Below are 6,785 nucleotides of genomic sequence, written 5' to 3' on the forward strand. Positions count from 1 at the left end.
AATGGCAACCCACTCCAGTACTCTTGCCTGGAAAATCCCACAGACAGAGGAGCCTAGTCGGGTGCAGTCCATGGGGTTGCTAAGAGTTGGACATGACTGAGCGACTTCACTTTCACTTTTCACTTTCAAGCATTGGAGAAGAAAATGGCAACCCACTCCAGTGTTCTTGCCTGGAGAATCCCAGGGACGGGGGAGCCTGGTGGGCTGCTGTCTCTGGGGTTGCACAGAGTTGGACAGGACTTAAGAGACTTAGCAGCAGCATACACACACACACACACACACACACACACACACACACACACACACACACAGAGTATAAGAAAATTGGGGAAATCTGAGTAAGATTGGTAGATTATATCAATGTTGACATCTTGATTGTAATATTATAATTTTGCAAGATGTCACCCTTTGGAGAAACCAGACAAAGTATTATTTCTTACAACTGCATGTGAATTTACAATTCTGAATTAAATGTCCAATTAAAATGTCAGAGAAGCTTAAAAAAAGAAAGAAGAAAAGAAGGTGCTTGACCTCAGAGTTCTCCAATGTAATAAAGTCCCTTCATCTATTTGCTTCTGCCAGATGTCTCATCCTTTAGCGCCAACCTTTTTCTTCATTAATGTCTTCACTTATGTGCCTATACTTTTTCAGTTGCCTCCACTTTGCTGCTGTGTGTTGTGTGCATCTTGCCAATCATTTCTTGGTCATGTTTCCTGTCTCATTTCAGACACTTCTTCTTACATATAGTATTCTTATTGATGAACTGTTTGTCTTTTTATAAATCTAGTGATTTTAAAACAACAACAGTATCGAAGTCATTGGCCCACGGTCTTGCACTGACAGGCTATCTCAGATAGATCTGGCAGCCTTACTTACTCTTCCAGGCTAGTCCTTCCTTAAGCCATGCTGCTTTCCTGCATTTTATTTATACAGAGGTCAGCTAGAAAATATTGTTTTTTCATCATTTTAGAGCGTACTGTTTTAGAACAATAGCTTTGGCATTATATCTAGGTTTGAATGAAGAGTTCGGCACTTCCTAGCTGTGACCTTGGGAGAAGGCAATGGCACCCCACTCCAGTACTCTTGCCTGGAAAATCCCATGGATGGAGGAGCCTGGTGGGCTACAGTCCGTGGGGTCGCTAAGAGTCGGACATGACTGAGCGACTTCACTTTCACTTTTCACTTTCATGCATTGGAGAAGGAAATGGCAACCCACTCCAGTGTTCTTGCCTGGAGAATCTCAGGGATGGGGGAGCCTGGTGGGCTGCCGTCTATGGGGTCGCACAGAGTCAGACACGACTGAAGCGACTTAGCAGCAGCAGAAGCACCGGCTGTAACTTTAGGCTACTGAGTCTGTTTCCTCATCTGTGAATGAGGGTAATATTAATATCTACCTCATAAGTCGCTTTGAGGATGAAATGAGATAACATATGTTAAATGCCTAGCATACAGTAAGTGCTCATTTACTATTTTCTGAAATCTTGAATCATCTTTACTATCATTATTCTAAATTCTTTTTTAGGTTGGTTGCCTATCTCTTCTTCATTTATTTGTTCTTGTGGAGTTTTATCTTGCTCCTTTGTCTGAAACACATTTGTCTATCATCTCATTTTGTCTAATTTTCTGTGTTTGTGGTCTCCTTTCTGCTGGCTGGAGGCTCATAGTTCCTCCTGCTTCTGGTATCTGCCCTCTGGTGGGTGAGGTTAGTTCTGAGGCTTGTACAGGACTCTTGGTGGGAGGGACTGGTGCCTGCCCACTGGTAGGTGGATCTGGGTCTTGTCCCTCTGGTGTGCAATGCTGTGTCAAGGGAGGATGTTTGTAGGTGGCTGTGAGCTCAGTATTGCTTCAGGCACTCTGTCTGCTGATGGGTGGATTTGTGTTCTTATCCAGCTGTTTGTCTGGCCTGGGTCATTCCAGCACTGGAGGCTGTAGGTTGTTGGGTAGGGCTGGGTCTGATGCAACCTCCTGGGAGCTCACACTGATCACTATTCTCTGGGGCCTCTGTCAGCAGTGTCCTTGCCCCCTCTAGTGAGTGTTCATTTATGATTATTCAATTACTCTTGAACTTTCTGCCTTTAGACTTCACAGCATGCCATTTTTGCCCTCAGGCTTTTTTGCATGTGTATCCTAGGCCAGGATCAATTTTTCCATTCTTCTACCTCCCACTGCCCTGCATGCTTTTGCTACTTAGTGGCTTTATATGCAGTCCATGGGGTCGCTAAGAGTCAGATAGGACTGAGTGACTTCACTTTCACTTTTCACTTTCATGCACTGGAGAAGGAAATGGCAACCCATTCCAGTGTTCTTGCCTGGAGAATCCCAGGGACGGGGGAGCCTGGTGGGCTGCCATCTCTGGGGTTGCACAGAGTCGGACATGACTGAAGTGACTTAGCAGCAGCAGCAGCCTTTATAAAGCTGAAACAGATGACTATGAGCATGTAGAGGAAGGATGTGACAACTGTCAAAGGGATATCTCTAGGTTCAGTCCTTCCCTTGTTTGAGTCCTAAAGCAAGACTGCCCTGAAGCCTTTACTTGCCTTCTCAGGCTTTGGATTGGTTTAGCAGTGTCCCATCTAGGCTATCATAGGAGTGGAGTAAACATCAAGGAGCTGGTAGGCTCCTTTTCCCGAGTCCCATCACATCCCTCAGGCCGTAGAGCTCCCCTATACTAGTCAGAAATATGGGTGCTTTACTCAGATACTTCTAGACAGGATGGTATGCTAATGCTTCCCCCACAAACTAAGGGAGAAACTTTCAAAGCTATTTGGACAGAGCAAGCAATACCAACGTTATCACAATGTATAGAAGGTGTGTGAGGTAATGTACAGAAGGATGGTCATTCTCAAAGTGTGGTCTCTGGACCAGCAGCATCAGTATAACTTGGGAGTCTGTTAGAGAAGCAAGATCTTGGGCCCCATCCGAGACCTTCCGAATCAGAAACTCTGGAGGTGAGGTTCAGCAATCTGTTAACAAGTCATTCACATGACTGATAACACTACAGTTGGAGAGCCACAGATGTAGTGGTTTGGAACACAGACTCTGAAGTCAGATTGCTTGGGCTTAACTCCCTCTCCTCTGTTACTAGCTATGTGACATTGGGCAGATTACTAATACCCCCATGCCTCAGTTTCCTTACCTATAAAATGGAAATAATTGTATTCTCTCTCCTTGAAACTCTCACTTTTTTTTCTCTAGGCTTCAGTGACACTACGCTTTTCTGGTTCCTCTTACACCTCACTGCCCCTCAGCCTCTTTTGCTGTTTACTTGACCAGCAAAGTAACTCTTTGATGTAACCACTCAAAGTACTCTGCTTGGCCTCTAAATGTTAGAGGCTCCACAGTTCAGTCCAGGAACCTCTTCCTCTTCTCTGTTCCATTCTCTTCCTAGACAAGGTCACTTAATCACAGGGCTTTAGCTATTATGTACCTGTTGTTGACTCCAAATTTAATTTGTATCTCCAACTCTCATATCACCCAGAAGTCAGAATGTATATTTGATTATTTGACACCTAAATTTTGAATTTTATTAGGCATCTCAACCTTTACATGTCTAAAGCTGAATTTTTGATACCTGACCAACTCCTCTTTGAGTCTTTCCATTTTAGTAAATGACCTCACCACTCACCCAAGTCAAGAGACTTAGGAATACCCCAAGTCTTCTCTTTTCTTTTAGACCTAATATCCAGACCATCACCAAAACCCTAACTCCAAAATACATACAAAATTGTCCTTTTCTCTACTCCCTATCACCTTACTCCAAGCCACCACCACCTCTGACGTTGGCTACTGCCAATAATCCCCTAACTGGTTCCTCTGCTTTTGCTCTCACTCTGTGATGATTTATTCTCTGAAAATATCAAAGAGATCTTAAAAACTGTCAATCTGGCCATCTCACTCCTCTGCTTCAGACCTTCCAATATCTTTTCTGAACAAGTATTCAGATAAAGAATGAAATCCAGGCCTCCAGATTTAGACACTTCCTGCCTCCCCAGACATCTCTCATATGACTCTTCCTGTTGCTCATGACACTCCTCTCACACCAGCTTTCTTTGTATTTCTCCAACACGTTAAGCACTTTCCTGCCTTCAGGCTCCTGTACCAGCTATTCCCTCTGTCTGGAACATTTCTCTCCCAGCCTGCAAATGTCTGGCTTTCTATCATTTAGAGCTTGGCTCAAATGTCACCTCCTCAGAGAACCATTCCCTTATCAACCAATCAAAAGTAGATTCTCCATCTCAATCATTTACTCTATTTTATTTTGTTCATAGTATATATCAAAGCTCCTGTCATAATATATTTCTTTGTGGATTGTTTCCAGGACCCCTGGCAGATACCACAATCTGCAGATGCTCAAGTCCCTTATATAAAATGGTGTAGTATTGGCATATGCCCTATGCACATCCTCCTGTATACTTTAAATCATCTCTAGGTTATAATGCCTAATAACAATGTAAATATTATGCAAATAGTTGCCAACACATGGCAGATTCAAGTTTTGCTTTATGGAACTTTCTGGAATTTTTTCAAATATTTTTCAATATGTGGTTGGTTGAATATGTAGAGGCAGAACCTGTGGATATGAAAGGCTAACTGTAGTTGTAGTTCTAGGAAAGTGGGGAGTTCTCCATCTGTATGCTGGAACATGCCAGACATAAATCCCTACATAGATGCCTATATTCACACCTAAACTTAGGCTCTTTTCTCTGAGGAACTTATGGCTCTCTCTCTCCATATATATATATATATATACTAAAATATATTTACATATTCATATACATACATATATATTATACATTTTTTCCAGTAAATATTCCTAGAATGAATAGATGAAAGAATGAACTTCTACAATCTCCTCTCTGTTTCCCCTCACACATAGATACAAGCAACAGTGATGATTCTGATATTTCCTTGGCCATTATATTTCCCTAAAAGCACCATCCTCCAAATGAAGGAGGAGGGCCACCTACATGTCTGTTAAAGCAATTAGCCAAGGCAGTGAGTGCCACAGTGAGCCAGCTGCAGGCTTTGTGTGTGTAGGTAGTGGTCTTCAGTGGGGAATGAAGGAGGTGGAGTGCTTTGCTCCCTGCAGTGGCTCTCAAACTTCAGTATTGATAAGAAAGAAGTGATTCTGATTCAGTAGACCTGGGGTAGGGGGTGACGACCCATGGAGGTTTGTCGGACACTTTCCCAGTTTTAGTACTGAAAGTCTAACATTTGGGAAAACCCCTCAGTCTTGGGAAAACCCAGATGATTGGTCACCCTTGTTCTGACTGAGTTGTTTTAAAACAACAGCCCCAGGCGTTCCTGGTGCAGGTTGTCCCCAGGCCACACTCTGAGGCACTGCAACGTGAATCAAAAGGTTTGGTGGAGGCCCAACTTGCCTCACTAACTCTGATCTCCATTCTGATACCAAATAATAGGGTTGGCTCAGCTGCTGCTGTTCTCTTTCCAACCTTAGCTAAAAGGAACACTCTGTAAGGCTTCAATTGATTCAAGAAGATTGAAAATGCAGGGCTAAGTGATTAAACCTCTTACAGATGGAAGAACATTTAAATGCCTAAATTGCCTGAGTACTTTAAAAATAGGGAGAAATGGCCAAACTGTATCACCCAAAAAGGTCTAAAATAATCAGCTAAAAGGAACCACTCAGAATGTGAGTGGCAGAGTGTCATTTCTTCCCAGTCTGCTGACCTCTTCACTTCAATGGCTACGGGTAGAGTTGTTAAGTGATCTATGAAATGTTAACCTTTCTATCACGGCTGCAGACGCTGTCACCGGAATAAATTTGAATTCAGTCGATGAAAGGGTGTCAAAGGACACCAATCTCTCTTTCCTCAATCATCTCCAATTCTTTCAAAGATTTTCTGCTCAGTTGTCACTATGACCTGAAATCCATTTTAGTTTCTCCACCTTAGATTTTGTCATTGAATTGTGTACAATTAAGGATACCATCTTTAGTTTCATAAGCCAGTCTGAAGAGTAAAGGTATATTTTCCAATACAGGTGCTATTTATGGTATGTGTTGGCAAAGATGTGGAGAAATTGGAGCCCTCGTGCATGGTTGGTGGGAATGTAAAATGGTGCAGCTGCTATAGAAAAGTTTGGCAGTTCCTCAAACAGTTCAACATAGAATTACCGTATGACCCAGAAATTCTTTTCCTAGGTATATGTGTCAAAGAACTGAAAACAGACTCAAGCAAATACTTATATGCAAATGCTCATAGCAGCATTATTCACAATGGCCAAAGGGTAGAAACAACCCAAATGTCCATAGATGGATAAATTGATAAATAAATTGTGGTGTATATATATACATACAATGGAATATTATTCGGCCATAAAAAGAAATGAAATCTCTTCAAGCAGAGTGGAGATCAGACACATGTTACAACATATGTGTGTGTGTGCACTTAGTCATGTCCAACTCTTTGCAACCCCATGGACGGTAGCCCTCCAGGCTTCTCTGTTCATGGAATTTTCCAGGCAAGAATACTGGAATGGATTGTCTTTTCCTATTCCAAATATGCATGAACCTTAGAAACATTATTCTGAATGAAATAGGACAGACACAACAGGACAAATATGGTATGATTCCACTTATATGAAATATCTAGAATAGGCAAATTCATAGAGACAGAAAGCAGACTAGAGGTTACCAGGGGCTAGAGTAAGGGAGAAATGGGGAGTTATTGTGCAGTGGGTGCCGAGTTTCTGTTTGGGGGGATGAAAATATTTTAGAGATAGATTGTAGTAATCATTATACAACAATTTGAGTGTAGTTAATG

The sequence above is a fragment of the Capra hircus genome, assembly GCF_001704415.2.
Source record: "Capra hircus breed San Clemente chromosome X unlocalized genomic scaffold, ASM170441v1, whole genome shotgun sequence".
In the NCBI taxonomy this organism is placed as follows: domain Eukaryota; kingdom Metazoa; phylum Chordata; class Mammalia; order Artiodactyla; family Bovidae; genus Capra; species Capra hircus.